This window comes from Chiloscyllium punctatum, chromosome 40, assembly GCF_047496795.1.
Source record: "Chiloscyllium punctatum isolate Juve2018m chromosome 40, sChiPun1.3, whole genome shotgun sequence".
NCBI classification, from domain to species: Eukaryota; Metazoa; Chordata; class Chondrichthyes; order Orectolobiformes; family Hemiscylliidae; genus Chiloscyllium; species Chiloscyllium punctatum.
In genome coordinates this window covers 13,531,408-13,555,162 of record NC_092778.1, presented here as the reverse complement: position 1 = coordinate 13,555,162, position 23,755 = coordinate 13,531,408, and the positions used below count along the sequence as shown (strand labels likewise).

At 43.1% G+C, this 23,755-nt stretch overlaps 1 protein-coding gene across 1 annotated transcript in view; it reads right to left on the bottom strand.

Annotated features, from left to right (window-relative positions):
* The window catches only part of rnf216 (ring finger protein 216), a 226,483-nt gene extending 206,189 nt beyond the window's left edge, over nucleotides 1-20,294 (bottom strand). The window contains exon 1 of the mRNA XM_072559323.1: nucleotides 20,083-20,294. The gene's annotated coding sequence lies outside the window, so the exon portion shown is untranslated. The remainder of the gene's footprint in view (nucleotides 1-20,082) is intronic.
* Between the last annotated feature and the right edge of the window lie 3,461 nt (nucleotides 20,295-23,755).

The window sequence follows — 23,755 nt, the reverse complement described above, 5'->3', positions numbered from 1 at the left end:
TTGATAACGAAGTTAAAAAGTGACACAAGGGGGAGATCCAAGATGGCGGCAACCCAATAGGTCAGAGTCTGCAGAGTTTTGCCCAAGACTCAGGCAAAGTGGGGTACCCATCCTCACCTCACCTACGAAATTACCTAAAATAATTTTTTCCCAGCATCGCCGGCCAATCTGCATCAAACTTTAACAGTTTGGTGCTTTTTAAAATGACTCAGGGCAAAGGCTCTCACCGCAGACAGGCTTGGCCAGGTGTTCTTTTTATCTTTCAGATCAAAAAGAAGGGGACTAGCCATTCTTGTTTGGAAGAAACTGCCGTTCCAAACGCTAAGCCAGATAAAAGATTAGTCTGGACAGTATATATTATTTAAAGCCCTAATATATGGAGTGGAATACGGGATTTTGAATCTTAATTGCCCTGGGCACACCCTTTTAAATTTGTAATGGGAGCATTCTCCAAGTTGATTGCCCTTGGGATGTGCTATACAATTATAGGGGGAAATTTTAATTGTACCATTGACCCAGAGATGGACAGGATACCTAGGAACTCTGCGGAAATATCTTTGCGATCTAGGCAGCTGAGGGAGTTGAGGCTGGTAGATGTGTGGAGGTGTCTTCATCCAGAGGGTACAGACTTTACTTTCTATTCTATTCCACATGAGTGCCATACCAGAATTGACATTGTTTTTATCCCCTCGACCCTTCTGAACTTGATCTTGTAAAATAGGCAATATAACTATTTCGGACCATGCCACAGTATATATGGAGGTTTACACTATTGATGATGAGATAGGTTCCTGACATTGGCGTATGGACCCTTTTTGATTGAAGGATAGCAAGTTCATAAAATATTTTTCACAAGAATTTAAAACCTTCTGGGATATCAATTCAGGCATGGCCAGTAACCCTTCGACGATGTGGAAGACTGCTAAGGCATACGCCCGAGGCTTGGTTATCTCATATTCTGTGATTCGGAAAAGACAAAAGGGAGAACAACAGTGCCTGTTTGAGGCTCGCTTGAAGGCTAATGAAATTGCGTATGTTGATAGGTCCTCCATTCCTAAGCTACAGAGGATCACAGCCCTTAGGGCAGCCTTGAATACACACTTACTCAAACAGCAAAGAGGGAGATATTATTTGCGAAGCAGAGACTATCTGAATACAAACTTGGCAGGTATCTAGCATACCTTGCCAGAAAGAAAAAAGCTCCCCAAGCCATTACGTCTATTAGAGAAACCGCTGGTTCCCTGACATAGAATCGTCAAGAAATCAATGCTCCCTTTAGAAAGTTCTATTTTGAATTGTATAAATCACAGAACTGTGAGGATAGAACGAGGAAGATGGAGTCTTTCTTTAAAAATCTGGGCCTAACCTCGGAGCAGGTGTCGATCTTGAATGCCCCTCTGGCAACCCAGGAAGTACAGGACACGGTTAGGCAGCTTCAGAGTGGCAAAGTGCCTGGGCCAGACAGATTCCAGACTGAATTCTATAAAGAATTTAGAGGGAAACTGGCCGGGCCACTTATAAATATGTATAATTATTCACATAGTCAGGGCTGCCTCCCACCTTCATTGAGAAAAGCAAACATTTCTCTCATTCTTAAGAAGGGAAAGGCCCCAGATGACTGCTCGTCATAAAGACACTTATCCTTGTTAAATGTGGATTTTAAAATTCTCTCAAAAATGTTAGCATTAAGACTGAAGAGGGTCGTTATAAAAAAAGACGAGATGGGGTGTATAAAGGGTTGCAGGTCAACTAATAACATTAGAAGGGTCTTAAATATGGCACAAGCCTGCCAGCAAGGAGTGATACCGGGATTAGTTGTCTCCCTAGACACAGAGAAGGCATTCGATCAGGTAGAATGGCCATATTTCTTTTATACACTGGAATGGTTTGATGTTGGAGAGGTCTTCACTAAATGGGTTACAGTATTATATGATGATCACAAAGCAGCAGTGATCACCAATGGTTTAAGTTCAGATAGCTTTAACGCTGGCAGAGGCTGTCATCAGGGATGTCCTCTCGCACCATTACAATTTACGCGAGTGATTGAGCCGCTGGTGGAAGCTATACGAACTGACCCTAAAATAACAGCTCCAGAGATTTGATCGGACAAGCACAAAATTATTCTCTATGCCAATGATGTCCTCCTTTTCTTAAATGATCCTTCGACATCCGTGCCCCGCTTAATTCAAGTGGTTAACTTATTTGCTATGTTCTCAGGTTACAAAATCAATTTTATGAAATCGGAGGCCATGCCGCTGGAAGGTCTTGCCAGTATATCCAATTTTCCAGATGGATCCTGTTTCCCCTTTCGGTGGTCGCTTAGGTATCTTTATTATTCCAGCATTTGGTCAACTATGTAATGCCAATTACACACACTGGGAAGCTCTCCCAATATCCTGGCTAGATAGAGTGGCCTTAGTTAAGATGAATATTCTACCTTGTCTTCTATATCCTATGAGAGTGCTCCCCTTGATGCTGCTGCGACAGGCGCTGTGTAAGCTTTATGGTTGGCTCGGCTCCTTTATTTGGAATCATAGACGGCCCCTTATCAATTAGAAAAGCTGCAGCTGCCACAAGGGGTGGGCTGGACTTTGCAGATTTCAGGAGGTCTGAAGTCTCATCTGAAATTGAGCTCTATATTATCTTATGCAGCTGATTGGGTCTCTTGTGACCCATAATCAATTTGGTTAGATATCAAGGCGCCCCAAGCAAAATCTACTCATAAATCTACGATTTATGGACAAGGTGAGAGTTATTATGGATTATTGTAAAAAACCCTATTGTACTAAATACAGTTAAAGCCTGGAGGATAATGCGACAGGATGAGGGTAACCTACAAAAAACCTCCCCTTATACCCAGATAGTGGGAACGTTGGGATTCCAGCCAGGGCTGACCGATGCTGTATTCAAAATCTGGGAGTCCAGACGTATGAAGTTCACAGCACAGAATCAGATAAGTTAATTGTTGTTTTCAGTCTGTCCAAGGGAAAGGCTGCAGAAGTGAGTGGATTCTTTCTTGATTATGTGTTTTTGGAGATAAGTCTCTTGATTAAACTTAAAATATAAGCTATAGCTATTAATTTAACCTGGGGCAGTGTTTGTAGAGGAATAAGATGGTGTTATTTTCTGGGTCTGTAGATTGTGAAGGAGCAAAAATGGCCTTTAGAAGAGTGGTATGCGCTTCTTGTCAGATGTGGGAGTTTAAAAAGAGTTTAAGGGTTACTGCAGATTATATCTGCCTTAAATGCTGTTGGATGCGAATCTTATCAGATCAAGTGGATCGGTTGGAGAGACAGATAGAAGCGATGAGGAATTTGCAACAGCAACAGTATGTGATGGATGGCAGTTATAGAAAGGGGGATACAGTCACATAGATAGGTTAACTCCAGGAAGGGTAAGAGAGGTAGGCAGCTAATGCAGGAGTCTTTTGTGGATATACCCATTTCAAACAGGTATGCTGTTTTGGAAAATGTAGGGGGTGATGGATTCTCAGGGGAACGTAGCACAAACAGCCAAGTTTCTGATATTGAGACTGGCTCTAATGCGATAAGGGGTACGTCGGCTTCCAAGAGATCAATTGTGTTAGGGGATTCTGTAGTCAGAGGCACAGGCAGACGTTTCTGTGGCCAGCAGAGAAAAAGCAGAATGGTGTGCTTTTTCCCTGGTGCCAGGATCAAGGATGTCTCAGAGAGGGTGCAGAATGTTCTCACAGGGGAGAGGGGCCAGCAGGAGGTCATTGTCCACATTGGAACCAACGACATTGGAAGGGAAAAGGTTGAGACTCTGAAGGGAGATTACAGAGAGTTAGACAGAAATTTAAAAAGGAGGTCCCAGTGCTACGAGCTAGTGAGGGCAGGAATAGGAGGATAGAGCAGATGAATGCATGGCTGAGGAGCTGGTGTATGGGAGAAGGATTGACATTTTTGGATCATTGGAATCTCTTTTGGGGTAGAAGTGACCTGTACAAGAAGGATGGATTGCACCTAAATTGGAAGGGGACTAATATACTGGCAGGGAAATTTGCTAGAACTACTTGGGAGGATTTAAACTACGAAGGTGGGGGGAGGGGGTGGGACCCAGGGAGATAGTGAGGAAAGACATCGATCTGAGGCAAGAGAGGAGGGGGAATGGCATTTTTCATAAGGGATAGCATTACAGCTGTGCTGAGGGAGGATATTCCGGAAATACATCCAGGGAAGTATTTTGGGTGAAACTAAGATATAAGAAAGGGATGATAACCTTATTGGGATTGTATTATAGTCCCCCTAATAGTAAGAGGGAAATTGAGAAACAAATTTGTAAGGAGATCTCAGCTGTCTGTGAGAATAATAGGGTGGTTATGGTAGGGGATTTTAACTTTCCAAACATCGACTGGGACTGCCATCATGTTAAGGATTTAGATGGAGAGGAATTTGTTAAGTGTGTACAAGAAAATTTTCTGATTCAGTATGTGGATGTACCTACTAGAGAAGGTGCAAAACCTGACCTACTCTTGGGAAATAAGGCAGGGCAGGTGACTGAGGTGTCAGTGGGGGAGCACTTTGGGGCCAGCGACCAAAGTTCTATTTGTTTTAAAATAGTGATGGAAAAGGATAAACCAGATCTAAAAGTTGAAGTTCTAAATTGGAGAAAGGCCAATTTTGACAGTATTAGACAAGAGCTTTCAAAAGCTGATTGGAGGCAGATGTTCGCAGGTAAAGGGACGGCTAGAAAATGGGAAGCCTTCAGAAATGAGGTAACAAGAATCCAGAGAAAGTATATTCCGGTCAGGGTGAAAGGGAAGGCTGGTTGGCACACGGAATGCTGGATGACTAAAGAAATTGAGGGTTTGGTTAAGAAAAAAAAGGAAGCATATGTCAGGCACAGGCAGGATAGATCGAGTGAATGCTTAGAAGGGTATAAAGGAAATAGGAGTATATTTAAGAGAGAAATGAGGAAGGAAAAACGGGGACATGAGATAGCTTTGGTAAATAGAATTAAGGAGAATCCAAAGGGTTTTTACAAATATACTAAGGACAAAAGGGTAACTAGGGAGAGAATAGGGCCCCTCAAGTCCAGCAAGGCGGCCTTTGTGTGGAACCACAGAAAATGGGGAAGATACTAAATAAATATTCTACATCAGTATTTACTGTGGAAAAGGATACGGAAGATATAGACTGTAGGGAAATAGATCGTGACATCTTGCAAAATGTCCAGGTTACAGAGGAGAAAGTGTTGGATGTCTTGAAACTGTTAAAGATGGATAAATACCCAGGACCTGATCAGGTGTACCCAAGAACTCTGTGGGAAGCTACAGAAGTGATTGCTGGGCCTCTTGTTGAGATATTTGTATCAGTGATAGTCACAGATGTGGTGCCAGAACACTGGAGGTTGGCAAACGTGGTGCCACTGTTTAAGAACGGCGGTAAAGACAAGCCAGGGAACTATAGACCAGTGAGCCTGACCTCGGTGGTGGGCAAGTTGTTGGAGGAAATTTCTGAAGGACAGGATGTACATGTATTTGGAAAGGCAAGGACTGATTAGGGATAGTCAACATGGCTTTGTGCGTGGGAAATCATGTCTCACAACCTTGATTCAGTTTTTTGAAGAAATAACAAAGAAGATTGATGAGGGCAGAGCAGTAGATGTGATCTATATGGACTTCACTAAGGCGTTCGACAAGGTTCCCCATGGGAGACTGATTAGCAAGATTAGATCTCATGGAGTACAGGTAGAACTAGCCATTTGGATACAGAACTGGCTCAATGGTAGAAGACAGAGGGTGGTGGTGGAGGGTTGTTTTTCAGACTGGAGGCCTGTGACCAGTGGAGTGCCACAAGGATCGGTGCTGGGTTCTCTACTTTTTGTCATTTACATAAATGATTTGGATGAGAGCATAAGAGGTACAGTTAGTAAGTTTGCAGATGACACCAAAATTGGAGGTGTAGTGGACAGTGAAGAGGGTTACCTCAGATTACAACAGGATCTGGACCAGATGGGCCAATGGGCTGAGAAGTGGCAGATGGAGTTTAATTCAGATAAATGCGAGGTGCTGCATTTTGGAAAAGCAAATCTTAGCAGAAATTATACACTTAATGGTAAGGTCCTAGGGAGTGTTGCTGAATAAAGAGACCTTGGAGTGCAGGTTCATAGCTCCTTGAAAGTGGAGTCGCAGGTAGATAGGAGAGTGAAGACAGCGTTTGGTATGCTTTCCTTTGTTGGTCAGAATATTGAGTACAGGAGTTGGGAGGTCATGTTGCAGCTGTACATGACATTGGTTAGGCCACTGTTGGAATGTTGTGTGCAATTCTGGTCTCCTTCCTATTGGAAAGATGTTGTGAAGCTTGAAAGGGTTCAGAAAAGATTTACAAGGACGTTACCAGGGTTGGAGGATCTGAGCTACAGGGAGAGGCTGAACAGGCTGGGACTGTTTTCCCTGGAGTGTCGGAGGCTGAGGGGTGACCTTTTAGAGGTTTACAAAATTATGAAGGGCATGGATAGGATAAATAGACAAAGTCTTTTCCCTGGGGTCAGGGAGTCCAGAACTAGAGGGCATAGTTTTAGGGTGAGAGGGGAAAGACAATAAAGAGACCTAAGGTGCAACGCTTTCACGCAGGGTGTGGTATGTGTATGGAATGAGCTGCCAGAGGATGTGGTGGTGGCTGGTACAATTGCAACATTTGAGGCATTTGGATGGGTATATGAATAGAAAGGATTTGGAGGGATATGAGCCGGGTGCTGGCAGGTGGGACTAGATTGGGTTGGGATATCTGGTCGGCGTGGACGGGTTGAACCGAAGGGTCTGTTTCCATGCTGTACATCTCTATGACTCTATCTCCTGTTTGGGAGATCTGTTCGATGGGGTGCTCATGACGTCCTTCGAGCAGCAGCGTCAGAAGTTTTGGCTGCCTAGCAAGGACCTTTTTTGGTAATTTCAAATAGAAGATTTTATACAAAAGATGACCACATTGATAATTAATCCTTATAAACCAGATAGGGAAAGGAGCCTGCTTCAGCTGATGGGTCGGACCTCTGTCAGTACTCTCTACCACTTACTATGTCATAAAGTATCGAAGGACATGGAACGGTTATGTAAAGCCTGGAGTCAAGATTTGGGGATGGAAATCTCCTTAGAAATGTGGGAGAATGTCTGGGAAAATGCCAGGGAGATCTTTATTTGTAGCAGAACTCAGGCTACTCAATTAAAGATACTCCACAGGGCTCAAATGGCACCTGAACAGTTCCAGGCAAAGTTCAAGGCAGGAGCATCCCCAATGTGTCCTAAATGCAAAATAGAAGTTGGCACACTCACGCATTGTCTATGGACATGCCATAAGATCCAGAGGTACTGGGACAGAGTAGTGAATGCCTTGACAAAGATTTTGAGTACAGAGATTGTGTTGGAGCCACTGTCTTTCCTCTTGGGCTCCCCAAATTTCCCCTCTTTGGATGTATACGGGAGGAAATTATTGACTCTCCTTTCCTTTTTTGAGAGGAAAAATATTTTTGTGAATTTGGTATCCAAAGGTCCCCCAGGACTTTCAAATTGGCATAGGATAATCATGGAATATATCCCCCTTGACTTCCTCACAAGTATGGTGCACCAAAAAAGAGAATTATGTTATAGAACATGGCAGCCTTTTTGAACTACATTGACACATATTTCAGCCATATTGTTCAAGGCCTTTGCTTAGTCGTGGTAATGGTTCTGGCTGGTTCGGGGACCCCTGGGAGGTGGAATCCCGTATAAATACGGGTTTTGTTATAACTGGATACAAATCTGTTTTGAATATGTATTTAGTTACTTATTTACTTATTTGTTTTCTTTGCTCCTTCTGTTTATTGTCAGTAATATATGATATTCTATTTCAATGTTTTGGTTGTTTGTAGAATAGATTAGTTAGGTTTTTTTTTCTTTTTTAATCTTATATTGGTGCTGTTATTATACTGTAAAGTGGAATACACTAGTTTGTACTATTTTTGTAATTTTGTAAAAATAAAATCTATTAAAAAAGTGACACTAAAACTTCCACAAGCTGTGGATATTTTAAAAAAAACCCTTAAGTAACCACTACCTACCCATGGAATTTTATCAATTTCTTCTCCAGCTAATAAACAAGAATGGTAGAAACCAAACAGAGCTTCCCCAAAGCAAATCACATCTTCTACATCAATTAACTTGGAAGCCATGTCCAAATTAACTGGCAATCATTAATTGGCACCAATGCCACATTCCGACATGATACAAATCAAAAAATTCTGCTTCCACTCTCTTAGCAATAATAGCTCTATGCAATCATTTTCCCACATTGAGATTCATAGACTTACTTTTAGGTAAAAGAAACAAGGCAAGATTTAAACAGAATTGAGGTACAGGTGAACCAGAATAGCAGAACACGTTTGAGGAGCTGAATGACTTTCTCCTATTTCTATCTGATTCATGAACAATATTGTGAGAATTCCTTGCACCTCTTGGAACGCTGGCCTGAATGAATAAATGCTATGGGTTCAGACAATGTATCAAACAGACCGCCATAAAAAAAAGTATAGCAACGGTATGTTACTATACTGAAATGTCAACTGATCCAGACTAATTGTAAGACTGAAACTGATTTCCTTAAACACGTGACACATTATTATTTCCTGGAACAAAATTTCATCAAGTTTACCATGGATTATTTTAAGAAACAAACTATTTCCTCTGCTGTGGAAATCCAGAATAAGATAGCACAAAGGTTAGCTAGACCCGTGGATAAAGTAGTTACACGTGCCTTCATTAGGAGATAGTGAAGACTGCAGATGCTGGAGAATCAAAGCAGATACTGTGTAGCGCTGGAAGATGCACAGCAGGTAAAGCAGCATCTGAAGAAGGGAGTCAGTGTTTCAGGCAAGACCCTTCATTCGGACTTTCCTGCTCCTCAAATGCTGCCTGACCTGCTGTGCCTTTTACAGCACCACACAGCATCTACTTGCCTTTGTTCATCAAAGCCCAGAGTTTGAGGGCTGGGAGATTTTGCTGGATCCGTATAAAGCATTGATTAGGCCAAAGCGAGAGTACTGTGTCTCGTTCTGTAATCTATATTAAGGAAGAGTGTGATAGCACTGGAGAGGGTGCAGAGGATATTTACCAGGATGCTGCCTGGCCCGAAGAGTTTCAGTTATGAAGAGAGATTGGAAAAACTAGAGTTATTTTCCTTAAAGCAAAAAAGATTGAGAAGGGACACAAATGAGATGTCTAAAGTTATGAGGGGCATAGATAGGGTAGACAGAGAGAAACTTTTCCCATTGATGGAGGGATTAATGACCAGAGGCTACAGATTTAAGGTAAAAGGCAGAACTTTTAGAGAAGGTATGAAGAACAATTCTTTTTTAACAAAAGGGTGGTGGGTATTTGGAACTCACTGCCTTAAAGGGGGGGGGGGGGCATTGACAGAAACCCTCATAACATTTTAGTAGTATTTAGATGTGCACTTGCAATGCCAAGGCATACAAGGCTATGAGCCAAATGCTGGATAATGGAATTAAAATACTTAGGTGGTTGCTTTTGACCAGCACAGAAGTAATGGGCTGAAGGGTTTTGCTGTGCTTAAATCTCTACGACTCTGTTAGGGATTACAATCCCAAAATGTATTTTCACGTAAATGGTAATGGAAATCTCAAATACTCTTCCCGCCCATTAAAAGACTGCAGATACTTTGGCAAACTGGATGACTGTGGAGAGTGTGGTGCTGGAAAAGCACAGGACAGGTAGCATCTGAGGAGCAGGAGAATTGACATTTCAGGCATAAGCCCTTTATCAGGCATGAGGCTTGTGCGCCAAGAGGGCTGAGAGATAAATGGGAGGGGGTTGGGGGGGCGAGGGGGTTGGGGGGGGCGGGGGGGGGGCGGGGAGCGTAAGCTGTGAATACAATAGGTAGATGAAGGTGGGGAGAAGGTGATAGGTTGAAGAGGAGGGTGGAATGGATAGATGGGAAAAACAATGGACAGGTCAAGAGGGCAGTGCTGTGCTGGGACTGGGATAAGGCAGGGATGGGGAAATGAGGAAACTGGTGAAATCCACATTAATGCTGTGTAGTTGCAGCGTCCCAACGTACCTTCACCTACCTATTGCATTCTTGGCTACCTTCCTCCCAACCCCATCCCCACCCCCCTCCCATTTATCTTTCAGCCCAGGCCCACAAGCTTCATTCCTGACGAAGGGCTTATGCCCGAATCGTCGACTCTCCTGCTCCTCGGACGCTGCCTGACCTGTGCTTTTCCAGCACCACACTCTAGACTCTGATCTCAACATCTGCAGTCCTCATTTTCCCCAAGGTGAATGATTGCAAGAGACTTTAAACCAAAGTTGAGTTTCCGAGAGTATTACTGATCATTTCAAGCTCTGTAACCTCACAGCAATTCGGATTTCAAAATTATCCTGCCAAGAGCCCATCAGTTTCTGAATCAAAATGTCCTGTAAAGTAAGGCATACTTGAATCTATTTGGAAAGGTAGAACAATCACTCCTAACCACACCCATAAAATCATTCCTCTTAAAACTCAGACATAAATTACACAATACAGAAAAAGTAATCGAGCAAACTGCTTTCCGCCCATGCCTTCTTAAAGGACCTCCATGGCTAACATAAATTTACCCAGGCTTACAAAGGATAACATGCTCAGTTTGTTGTTTTGAGGTCATGACAATACTTTTGTAAAATTTTTATACGTTATAACAAAGACTAATTTAGAACTAACTATACAACAGTTGTCCGTCAATCCGTATTATAAGCCTCAATCACAGATTTGTTGGCAATTTCAAGTCTCTGTTGCCTTCAGGCAGAAACATTAAATCAGCAAGTCAATATTCTTTAAAAGGACTTCCCAGTATTCTGAATACTTAAAGCTTTAGTTTTTGAGGGTTTTCACAAACAATTTCACATTATAAAGGTGTACAACAGAATGTTGCCAATGCCAACTGACCAAGGGTGCCACAGGTTCAGACGAGATAGGGTAGGACTGATGGCGGAAAAGACTGCTTTTACTAAGTTAATGAAAAGCTAAAACAGATTGCCAGAAACAGTGGCTCAGGCAAGGATACTGGATTTATTTCAGCAGCTAAGAACTGTAATTGGGAGTATGAAAGCTGTTATTCTGGAATGGCAAGATCAGATGAGATGAAGCACTTCCAAATCTATCTGGTGATGATGTGACGAGTGCTGTGTTCAGACAAGCAAGTTGTCAGCACAAGTGATTTACTGTGCAGCAAACTCATTCAAAATAGAAAACAGAACTCTTGTTTTCTGAGGCAATACAATTTTCTTATGCACCATATACAGCACTTCGCTCATTTCAATGTACTGTGCCTATAAGAACTGCTAATTTCAAACACGATTTGTATGTTATTTCAATTTCAATCACATCTGTCCAGACGTGGTAATTAGATTCTGCAGTATTACACTGTTATTACAAGTCCCATTTGCTGATTTCTTTTTGACATTAGTTATCAGGAGAGTAATTAGCTATTCTGCAAACCACGCAATGCAGATGGACGGCACACTAATTTCTGATCCTACTAGCCACAAGACGATTCACATCACACAGCAAAATGATGAAAATGCTCAAAATAAAATTAAGCACATAGAGTCAAAGTAATTCCAATTGGTTTCTCCTGTTATCGTCAGAAGTGAGCCCTGGGACCCATTTCCATCCTTATATATGGGAAATGATTAAGCACGAGTCAAGACCACACCAAGATCATAATACCTACTATGCAAACAAAACCTAGAAATTGCACAATGTTTGTACTCCTGTAAGGCACAAAAGATTCAGCGAAAACATATCTTAATCACTCATAACCCTCTTTAGAGCCTCGCTTGTTTCATCTCCTATATTTCAATTCTTTTTGCCCAGGTGAATAAGCAGCTTATAAATATTATTTAGTCATTGCTATCTAAAGGATTTTACAATAAGTAAATAGGTGCTGCATATTTCCATATCACAAAATTGGCCATACTGTTTTCAATCAGCAATGAAACACTTTGAGACACCATAATATTGTGGAAGACAACAGAAATGCAAGGTTGTGCTTTGTTCAGGTCTCACCCTAAAATTTGATGCAAGTCAAAGATTTTTAAATCTCTTTTAAATCTTACCCCCTCACCTTAAGCCTATGCCATCGAATTTTGGACTCCCCCACCCTACAGAAAAGACCTTGTCTATTCACCTGATCCACACCCCTCATGATTTTATAAACCTCTATGAGGTCACCCTCAGCCTCCGATGCTCCAGGGAAAACAGCCCCAGCCTATTCAACCTCTCCCTACAGCTCAAACCCTCCAACCCTGGCAACATCCTTGTAAATCTTTTCTGAACCTTTTCAAGTTTCACAGCATCCTTCCTATAGGAGGGAAACCCGAATTGCATGCAGTATTCAAACAGTATTCCATTACTTCCTTCCCTCGAGTACAGTCTTCACCATTTCAAAGAACTGAAAAGACAGCTTGGTATTAGCAGATTACCTGCCATATCCAACAGGAGCTTCATGCAAACAGCTTTAATAACAATTCAAAATTGATTATTATTGAGGGTGGCACAATGGTTAGCACTGCTGCCTCACAGCGCCAGGGACCCGGGTTCAATTCCAACCTCAGGTGACTGTGTGGAGCTTGCACATTCTCCCCGTGTCTGTGTGAGCTTCCTCCGGGTGCTCCAGTTTCCTCCCACAATCCAAAAATGTGCAGGTTGAAATGGCCAAGCTAAATTGCCCATAGTGTTCAGGGATGTGTAGGTTAGGTGAATTAGTCATGGGTAGATATGGGATAATAGGGCCCGAAGGGCCTGTTTCCACATAGTGAAGAATCCATACAAATTGCTGTGACATTTCAGTGTTATAGCCGACCAACTTTACTCACTTTATCGCTACTCTCTGTAAACCAAAATTCTGCTAATGAAGCTTAGAAACCCTACATTGTGGAAACAGGCCCTTCAGCCCAACATGTCCACAGCAACCCAACCAGACCCATCACCATCCATATTCTCCTACCCTTACCCTATAATCCTGCATTTCCCATGGCAAACGTAATCTACACATCCCTGAACACTTTGGGCAATTTAGCATGGTCAACCCACCTAACCTGCATATCTCTGGACTGAGAGAGAAAACCAGACCACCCAGAGGAAACCTGCACAGATGCGGGGAGAATGTACAAACTCCACACAGTCACCGGAGGGTGGAATTGAACCCAGGTCCCCGGAGCTGTGAGGCAGCAGTGCTTACCACTGAGCCACCATGCAGCCTGCGCTTGGACCTCAACTATGTACAATCTATACTAATTACTTAAAATAAAGGGATGAAGTGGCTCAGTAAATATCGGGAGGGTTGGGTTACTCTTCAGAGGGTCGGTATGGACTTGTTGGGCCAAATGGCCTGTTTCCACACTGTAGGGAACCTAATCTAAGTAATAAACCCATGTTTGCTGATGACAAAGCTAGTGGGGCGATAAGTGGTGAGGAGGACACAAAGGACTGCAAAAGGAATACAGACAAATGAAGTGACTGGGCAAGAAAATGCAGATGGAGTACAATGCAGGATAATGAGAGATTATTCAGTTTGATAGAAAGAATAGAAAAGCATAATATTCTGGAATTGGAAGATCTAAATATTCTGGAACATGAAAGAAAACAAACATTTCGAAATGGAAAACAGCATGTTGGTCTTTATTACTTCAGAGCTCGAATACAAGAATTGTGAATTCTTGCAACAACTGTATAGGGCTTTGTAAATTTTACTAGAGTGGAAGAAAGAGATCCAATCAACAGAGAACTCACTCAAAGGCAGAACAGGAATGACTAAACAGTCTATTCTTATTTATTTTTCATTTTTCATCTTGTTACTCATATCCTCTCTCTGAATACATTAAAAAATCCAATATCAGGAGGCAAAGAATTGAAGTTAAAGGAGTCCACATACTAATTAAATACGGTACTAATATTTTGTACTGTTGTATAACTTCAACCAGTGCACTTTAGTACAGCACCAATATTCCTCATTCATCACCTTAAATTGTTCTACCTCTACTCTCATCACTGAAAGGTCCGTAACATAGTATTTCACCCCCGTGCCAGCAGTGAAAGTGGTTCTGCCGCAGTTCAAGTGGAAGTGCTAAGATAATTCCACATATGCCATTCCAATCTAGTTACAGTTAAATTTTGCAGTTAAAAAAAATGGTCCGAGTTCATTTTCCCTGCTTTATTCTCACTGTGGGGATTTGCATTGTTTCCAAGTTTTTCACTGAACTGAATTCAGAGAATTGATAAACCAACAAACATTATTCTTTACAAATTTGCAGTTTTCACACAAGATCCCATTTAAAAATCTGACAAGAGTCACAGCTCAAATTCTAGACATCGGTCACTTGAACAATGACAATCAATCCTTTCCTTTTGAACCCAGAGACAATTTTGTATGCAGGCTTTTTTCCCCAAACTTACAACAATGCCCACACAGTACTCATTCTGATTCCAGTATCATAAGCCAGGACAGACAAGCCCCGATTTCTGAGCAGTTCTGATGTACAGCAGGCAATGCACAGCTAACTGCCCTGTTTGATTTGTTGTGCAACTTCCTAACATTAACTCCCTTTCACTACGATCATTGATATAAATTTCACTCTCAGCAACATGGTCAGAGAGGGAGGACTTCAGTTTCTCCATTTTGCGAAACACAGTATAAAACAAAACTAACGTTTATTTTTTAAAAAAGAAATTTAGTTTCAGAGACAGTCTCCAAATGGAATGGGGATAAAACGTCAAAAGAACAGCAAAGGATCTTGCTGTAGTGACAATAATTGAGACACAGCTGCTTAATTACAAAGTTATTAAGTTCTGTGTCAGGATTAATATGCATTGTATGTGATAAATCTGCCAGTACAATCAAGATATATGGACATTTCGAAGGATTGGTGTTCATGCTTAGATACTTTGTTTTGTTTTCACTAACCTAAAAGCAAAAGGTTACCAACAGCAAATGTAAGATTACAGCTCAATGCATCTGAAAGAAAATCAGAATATACCAAAGCAAAAAACTTTGCAAACCAGCAATGGTGCAGTTGAAGGTGAGAGTGCTGGTGGAGGGGTATTTTTTAAAAGAAACAAAGCAGTACTTGTTATTTTGATGGCAACAGAAGCCATTTGCACAGTGAAACCCTGCATACAGCTAATGAGAGAATTAGGATGATCTGTTTGTTGCGTGAAGGACAAAGGTTGGCCACAAAACTGGAAATTGTGACATAAGAATCCTCTCAATCTAACACGTGGAGAAACCACATCATTCCCTTGGATATGTCAAAAGATAAAGTGAAAGTCAACAGAGCTAACAGCACCTTAACCATTGCCAAGGATCAAACCAAGGCCCAGCAAATTGCACCCACTCCTTAATTTGGCAAAGACCCTGGCAGAATTTAACAAAACGAGAACTAATTTCTCACCAACCACCTGCTTCTGGATTTTACAGTAAAGAGGTCAGAAAGATTTTCTAAATGAAAACAGAACATGCTGGAAATACACAGCAGGTCTGACATCATCCTGGGAGAGAAAAACAAAATTTATATTTCAGATTCTGACCCTTTCTCAGATGCTATTTGAACTGCAGAGTATTTCTAGTATGTTGTTTTTATTTCAGACGGTCAAAATCCATTGTATTTTGCTGTAGGAGAACTTCCTGTTCCTTTCTGAAATGTTCTTTCATACCCAGCTGAGGCAGCTAATGACTTCGGTTTTACTGTCTCATCTAAAAGATGGTTTCTCTTACACTGCAACTTCCCTCAATTCTACTTTGAAACTTCAACTTAATTTATACATTCAAATCCTGGTCTGATCCTGAACCTCAAGACGACTACCACTGAGCCATGGCAGATAATTCCAACTTCACAAAATTCAAGTAGAGTCATGGAGATGAACAGTATGGAAACAGACTCTTCGGTCCAACCCGTCCAAGCTGACCAGATATCCCAACACAATCTAGTACCACTCCTGCCTGCACCTGGCCCATATCCCTCCAAATCCTTCCTATTCATATACCGATCCAAATGCCTTTTAAATGTTGCAATTGTACCAGCCCCCACCACTTCCTCTGGCAGCTCATTCCATACACGTACCACCTCTGCGTGAAAACGTTGCCCCTTAAGTCTGTTTTATATCTTTCCCCTCTCACCCTAAAACTATGCCCTCTCCTTCTGAACTCCCTGACCCCAGGGAAAAGACTTTGTCTATTTATCCTATCCATGCCCCTCATAATTTTATAAACCTCTATAAGGTCACCCCTCAACCTCCGACGCTCCAGGGAAAACAGCCCCAGCCTGTTCAGCCTCTCCCTGTAGCTCAGATCCTCTAACCCTAGCAACATCCTTCTAAATCTTTTCTGAACCCTTTCAAGTTTCACAACATTTTTCCGATAGGAAGGAGACCAAAATTGCAGCAATGTTCCAACAGTGGCCTAACCAATGTCCTGTACAGTCGCAACATGATCTCCCAACTCCTGTACTCAATACTCCGACCAATAAAAGAAAGCATACCAAACTCCCTCTTCACTATCCTATGAACCTGCACTCCAAGGTCTCTTTGTTCAGCAACACTCCCTAGGACCTTACCATTAAGTGTATAAGTCCTGCTAAGATTTGCTTTCCCAAAATGCAGCACCTCGCATTTATCGGAATTAAATCTGAAGTAAAAGGGATACCCAAGATATGCAAATACTCTGACCTCAACAGGTAGAGGGGAGGAGGGATGGCCTTGATCAGAGACTAAAGAGTTGTGTATGAAAGGATACAAGGCTCATAAAGGTTCCAATAGCAGGAAACCTTTCATGGCATGGAAGGCATCTTATCAGAATGGGTATTTTTAACTTGAGCCTTGACGGCATGCATCAGGAATTATTTAACTGAAAACAAGAGTAGCATTTTGAACTGGTAACAAACCTCCTCAGTCTTGCTTCATGATATGAACCCAAAATCCTAACTTGTTATTTCTTCGCTGCAGTTTTCTAAATAGCTGAGTGTTTTCCATTCTCTCCATTTTAACATCGAATCTGCTCAGCCAATCTCGAAAGTACGGGAATCCGGGCTGATTTTCCCCTCCAAATCCAACCACCACCCAGGCTAAATTAACAGCTTAAATAAAACAAAGAACTGTGGATGCTGGAGATCTGAAACAAAACCAGAAAATTACTGGCAAAACTCAGCAAGTCTGGGTGCTTCTGTGGGAAAAAGCAGTTAACATTTCAAGTTTGACGAGTCTTCGGAGAGGATGACTTCTGATGAAAAGTCACTTGACTCAAAACATTAACTCTGGTTTCTCCCCATCGATGATGCCAGATTTCTGTTTTTGTTCAGTAACTACTTTGCTGCCTCAGAACAGATCAAGGATAACCCTCGGATCCTCCTGTCTTAAATGCTCATATACATACAATAAACAAAGTGTGATCTGCTCTAGTTATGGCTGTGGCATTTTCAAATATCAGAAATTCTTGCATTTATTTTTCAAGGTACATCACAGGTTCAGTCTGGCTGGCAATTATGACTCAACAGAGGAGTCATTTGAGTTTGAAAATGTGACACTCCTGTGAAGTATGGTGAGCAGGTGCTTGATGCAAAGCGAACTGCACATGGTTCCAAACACCTTTCACTTCAAGTATCTTCAGAACAAAGCCAGCAGCCTGCGTTATTATTTGCTTCACAATAAAAATTTTCTTGCAAAGAAAGAATACACTGACTGAAAGGTGATGGCCGAAAGGCCTGTTCTGTTCTGTATTGTTCTATGTTCTATTAAATCTGATCATTACATGAATATTTCATGCCTCGTGAGTTAATTAAAAACATGGACACGGGAATTGCATATATTTTATGAAAAACATATGTTGCTGTTGCCAACATGTACGTTTTCATCCTTCGACATGTACGCACAACATTGAAAAAGCAGGCCAGGTACCTCAAAGGAAAGGCCTCTACTTTTAAATGTGAAATCTCTGGATTTTTTTTGGTAAATGTTATCCCCTATGCGAGGAACTTGGTAGGGGGAAGGCAAGAGGAGACTTAAACAATAGCAGATTGACTCCACTGTCATAACCACATCAGCTAAACAAGGAATACAAAGTAAAACTACAGATATGCCATTTATGTCAAAACATCCCCAGCCCCCATATTACGTTGTACCCTTTCCAACATTAGAAGAGTTTTAAAACACTGACTGTATCGCAGCAGAGGTGCTCAAATCAGTCAAAATACTGTAAATGTTTTTGAAAGCAAACAAAAGTGAAACCTTTCCCACTTCCTCCAAATGTGTTACTCAATATCCTGACAATGCACTGAACATGTCAAACATGTCAAAAGTATACAGGAGAAAGCAAGGACTGCAGATGCTGGAGATCAGAGCTGAAAATGTATTGCTGGAAAAGCGCAGCAGGTCAGGCAGCATCCAAAGAGCAGGAGAATCGACGTTTCGGGCATGAACCCTTCTTCAGGAAGGGCTCATGCGCGAAGCGTCGATTCTCCTGCTCCTTGGATGCTGCCTGACCTGCTGCGCTTTTCCAGCAGCACATTTTCAACAAAAGTATACAGGATAAGAGCACGAGGTTGGGAGGGCAGAAGAGTTGGATTACAATGGTTACAGTGCAGGCCAAGGGGAAAGATGATGGGATGACAAGACCAGGGAGAGGATGGGGTTAAGGAGACAAGACGTGGGCAGTCGGGCGGGATCTGGGGAACAAGGATGTGATAACTAGTCTGGAGGATGGGGTAGGGGAGTGGTTTGGGAGACAGGGAATGATCTGGGGGACAGGGGCCAATTTTGGGTTCAGGGAACAGGGAGAGGTGTGGGGGTAGTGGGGGCGGGGGGAAAGTGGTGTGGGGTGGACAGAAGGGTGGGGGGAGAAGAGGTGTGGGTGACAGCCGGAGGGGGGAGGTGCTTTGGGGGCTAGCTAGGGTGAAGAGGTGAGGGTTAGCGCAGGGTTATGGGGAAGGGGAAACAGGTGTGGGGGGGGGCAGCAGAGGTATGGGGGGGGGAAGTTGAGGGAACAGTGGGGGTGGAGGATTGGGTGTGTGGGGAGAGGTTTGGCAAACACTGGGGGTAGAGGGGTGGGTATGCAGGGGGAGTTTGGAGAACAATGGTGTGTGGGGGCTGGAGAGGTTTGGGGAATAGTGGGGGTGGGTGCATGGGGAGAGGTTTGGGGAACAGTGGGGTGTGGGTGTACAGGGAGGGGTTTGGGGAACAGTGGGGGTGGGGCGTTTGTGTGTGTGGGGAGAGGTTTGGGCAACAGTGGGGGTGGGTGCGTGGGGAGAGGTTTGGGGAAACAGTGGAGGTGGGTGCATGAGGAGAGGTTTGGGGAACAGTGGGGGTGGGTGCATGGGGAGAGGTTTGGAGAACAGTGGGGTGTGAGTGTACGGGGAGAGGTTTGGAGAACAGTGGGGTTGGAGGGTTGTGTGTGTGGGGAGAGAAGTGGGGGACTGTGGGGAGAGAAGTGGGGGACTGTGGGGAGAGAAGTGGGGAGAGAAGTGGGGGAGGTGGGGGACAGTGGGGGAGGTGGGGGGACCAGCGGGGGAGGTGGGGGGACCAGCGGGGGAATAGTGGGTGTGAGTGTATGGGGAGAGGTCTGGGGAACAGTGGGGTTGGAGGGTTGTGTGTGGGGAGAGAGGTGGGGGCACAGTGGGGGAGACAGAGGGTGTATGGGAGACAGTGGGAGCACGGGAGACTGTGGGGAGTGGAGTGGGGGGGGAGAGGATCGGGGTTGGGGGGGGGGGAAAGAGGGGATCGGGGTTGAGTGGGGGGGGGGGAGAGGGGATCAGGTGTTAGAGTGGGGGGGGGAGAGGGGATCGGGGTTGGGGGGGGAAGAGGGGATCGGGGTTGAGTGGGGGGGGGGAGAGGGGATCAGGTGTTAGAGTGGGGGGGGGGGGAAGAGGGGATCGGGGTTGAGTGGGGGGGGGGGAGAAGAGGGGATCAGGTGTTAGAGTGGGTGAGTGCTGAAGCAGGTTGTGGTTGGGGTTCACGATGAAGTTGTTTAGCTGCTGTCACTGTCCGTCAGTGGGAGGCAGACAGTCCTCGGGCGCAGGGCTCAGTTTCTCGGGTCTCTCACCAACTCTGAGGCAGTTGAGCAGAGGCCAGATCCCCGGCGGCGGCTCCCTCGGTCGTTCCCCGCGGGCAGGAGGACAGTGCAGACTCAGACGGTGCTGTAAGGTGATCCGTCTACCGGCTGTTGTCCCCGGGCACTCGCCTCCCCACAGCCTGGTCTCCCATAGCGATCCGCAGCCCCAGGGCCCTGACTCGTCTCAGCCTGCAACCTCCAAACACAGGAACTGACGTGTGCCACCTCACCACGCTGGCCGCCTGACGTCAGGCGCAGCCGAGCGGAGAATTGTGGGAGTTGTAGTCCTAGGCCCTGGTCTGTCACCCACGCAGGAGCATCACAATAAATGAAGGGAACATCACTGAGAAAGTAAACATCATCAGCACAACAAATGGGAATCACAATATATAGGAAACTTAAATCACGTAAAAGCAAAACAATTAAGAGAGCCGGGTGTTGAAGTTTCCACAGAGGCATGGGAGGATATTTGGGAGAATGCAAGGAAGACATAGGACCCATGCATTATAGTTGAAGATTCTCCACAGGGTCCACTTGGCTCCAGACTGTTTGTCAAAGTCTAAACTAGGGGTATCTTCAGCATGTCCCAATTGCAAGGTCTGCACAGGCACTCTTACTCGTTGCCTTTGATCTTGCTTCAAACATATTGGAGTGCTGTGGCAGGTGCAATGGAGAGAATTTTGGGTGTAAGGGTGGAGAAGGACCCTATCTCTCTCTCCTTTTGGGCATACCAACTGTATTTCCTGCAATGCACATAAGAAAAAACTTTTCAATATTCTCACATTCCGTACAAGAAAGAATATCTTGCTAGGTTGGATATCCGAAAAAAACCCCAGGCCTGTCGGGTTGGTGGAAGATTGTTATGGAGCATATTCCCCTGGATTTTCTCACAAGTATGGTACACCACAAAACTGAGAATTTTTACAAGACATGACAGCCCTTTTTGGAATACCTTGACACAGATTTATCTGCCACACTAACAAGGGCTTTTATAAGAGCCGTACAATTGTGTTTCATGAGTCCGATGTCCAGAGAGGAGGAACTGTGAATGTATGAGCGTTTTGTTCGGCTGGGCTGAGTTATTACTATTTATTTGTTTGTTGTTGGTTATTTATTTATTTAGTTAAATAGCCAGTTTGGGTTTTTTAAAAATTCTATATTTTTCTATATATGTTAATACATTTGTACATGAGGGTGGGTTGGGGATTTTTTTTATTATTTGGGTTTTTTGTACTGTTTTGAATTGCATTGTTTTGTACTTGTATTATTTAAAAATCTATTTTTTCAATAAAAATATATTATTAAATAAAGCAAAACAATTGCGCAAAATTGATAACAAGCTACAAGCACTAAACGATGATGACAAAGATCACCATCAACTCAGACCTAAGGGGCAACTTTTTCACGCAGAGGGTGGTGCGTGTATGGAATGAGCTGCCAGAGGAAGTGGTGGAGGCTGGTACAATTACAACATTTCAAAGGCATCTGGTTGGGTATATGAATAGGAAGGGTTTAAAGAGATATGGGCCAAGTGCTGGCAAATAGAATTAGATTAGGTTATGATATCTGGTCGGCATGGATGAGATGGGCCAAAGGGTCTGTTTCCATGCTGTACATCTCTATGACTCTGCCCCTCTGTCCTCGCTGACTATCTGACTTTTCATTCATTCATTAGATGTGGACAACGCCTACAAAGGCAGCATTTGTGGCTCATCTTCAAATGACCTGGAAGTAAAGCTGTTTTGGACTCAACCCATCGCTGAAGTTCTGAGGGCACTGCCACACCAGGTAAAGAGGGCAGATTTCCTCCCAGAAAAGGTAATTAGTGAACCAGATGGCTTTATGTAAAATAAAAATTGTCATGGTCCATGTTATTCCAAAATTTAAAATATAATTACACTAGCTGCCCTGATAGGATTTGAACACACACTTCCTTGGTCTCTGCATTACTAGTGCAGTGACAATACCACAACTTCACCATCTTTCTTGAATTTGGGGTGGTGGTGGGTGGGTGGGGAATGGTCTTTATTTTCTGTTTACAGATTTTCAGCATCTATACAGAATTTAACCTTTGTACTGAAAAATTCAGGAAAAGTCAGATAAGTTCTTAAGGTAAAGAGGATTAGAAGGATTGTGATAGGTGAGATTCATGTAAATTACAAAGATGTAGCTGATCATATGACTTTGACATTAATAAGAGAGGAGATACCTATATAGAATGAGAGTGTCAAAAGAGAAAACTTAGACACTACATTAGAGAACTGTGTACTGTGTGATGTCACAGTGCGTAAATGTAAATAAGGGACTATTACAGTCCTACAGGGTTGAAGACTCTTATTTAGATATGAGGAATTGGACATCTACAGCCAGAGATAGTCCAGACAGCTATCTCAGTGACCAGTTAGCAGTAAAGGCATAAAGCACAAAACTTGTAAGATAAGATGAAGTGAGGTGGCAAGAGGCTTTTTTAGGAGCATAAGAGCATAACAGCAAAGATCTGTTTGACCAAATAACATTTCCTTGTGCTGTAAAATTCTTTGCAATATAATTCTATATCCTCTCTACCATCATGACCTCAAGGTGCCGGTGTTGGACTGGAGTGGACAAAGTTAAAAATCACACAACACCAGATTGAAAATAAACCTATTGGACTATAACCTGGTGTTGTGTGATTTTGAATAATGACGTCCGTAACACTATCTTTTCCTACCACTGCCTCAGTTCATTTGCTGCTGAAACCACATCATTTATGTTTGAACTCAACTAATTCAATGCTGTCCTGATCGATCCACTATGAACTTGAAGCCACCCCACAATTTAGCATACACCAAGCACCAGCCATCTGCTTACTAGTACATTTGTTCTCAGGGTATGAAAGCCTGCAGCATTGGCAGCAGCTGCATCAGCAAGATGAGCCCAAAGTGGACTCAGTGGTAGTAGAATTGAGTTTGGGTCAGTGCGGTACCCAGTATTGTTAAGTGTCTGCACTGGTGAGCTCCAGCGAGGACTGGTTGTGGTGAGGACGTTGATGGAGGAGAAGAGTGGAGACTTTCATTCCAGCCACTGTGGCAAAGAGACTCATGCCTGGTCCATGGCCCATGGCAGAGCACTTAACAAGAAGGACTGTAAAGCTGAACACTTTTCAAAAATGTTGTTATTCTTCTGCCTTTATGTTCAATGTTGTGGGTTTTTTTGTGTTTTAAGATGACAATGGAAAGTGGCGACACTATACAACACTTTTCACTGTATTTTGTAACAAACTACACATGACAATAAATACATCGAATTAATCAATTCCAGAAAATAGCCTGATTTTAATTTGCTCATCCTTGCTTTCAAGTTCTGACATGGCCTGGAACCCATCTCCCAGTTCTGTGACACCACAATCGTCTATGGTCTCTGCACCCCTCTAATTCTGACCTTTTTTGTATCATTGGCATTTGTGCTTCAGTTTCATTGGTCCTAAGCTCTGTAATTCTCTCCCAAAACATTTCAAACTCTCTCTTCCTTTTTTTGGTTAACATTTCTTGGTTATGTATTCTAATATAACTTCATGGTTCGGTGTTAAATTTTGTTTGATAGTGCTGCTGTGAGGCATTTCGGGATGTTTTATTCTACATAATTAAATTATTTTAAAAATTTTTGTGGGATGTGGGTGTCACCA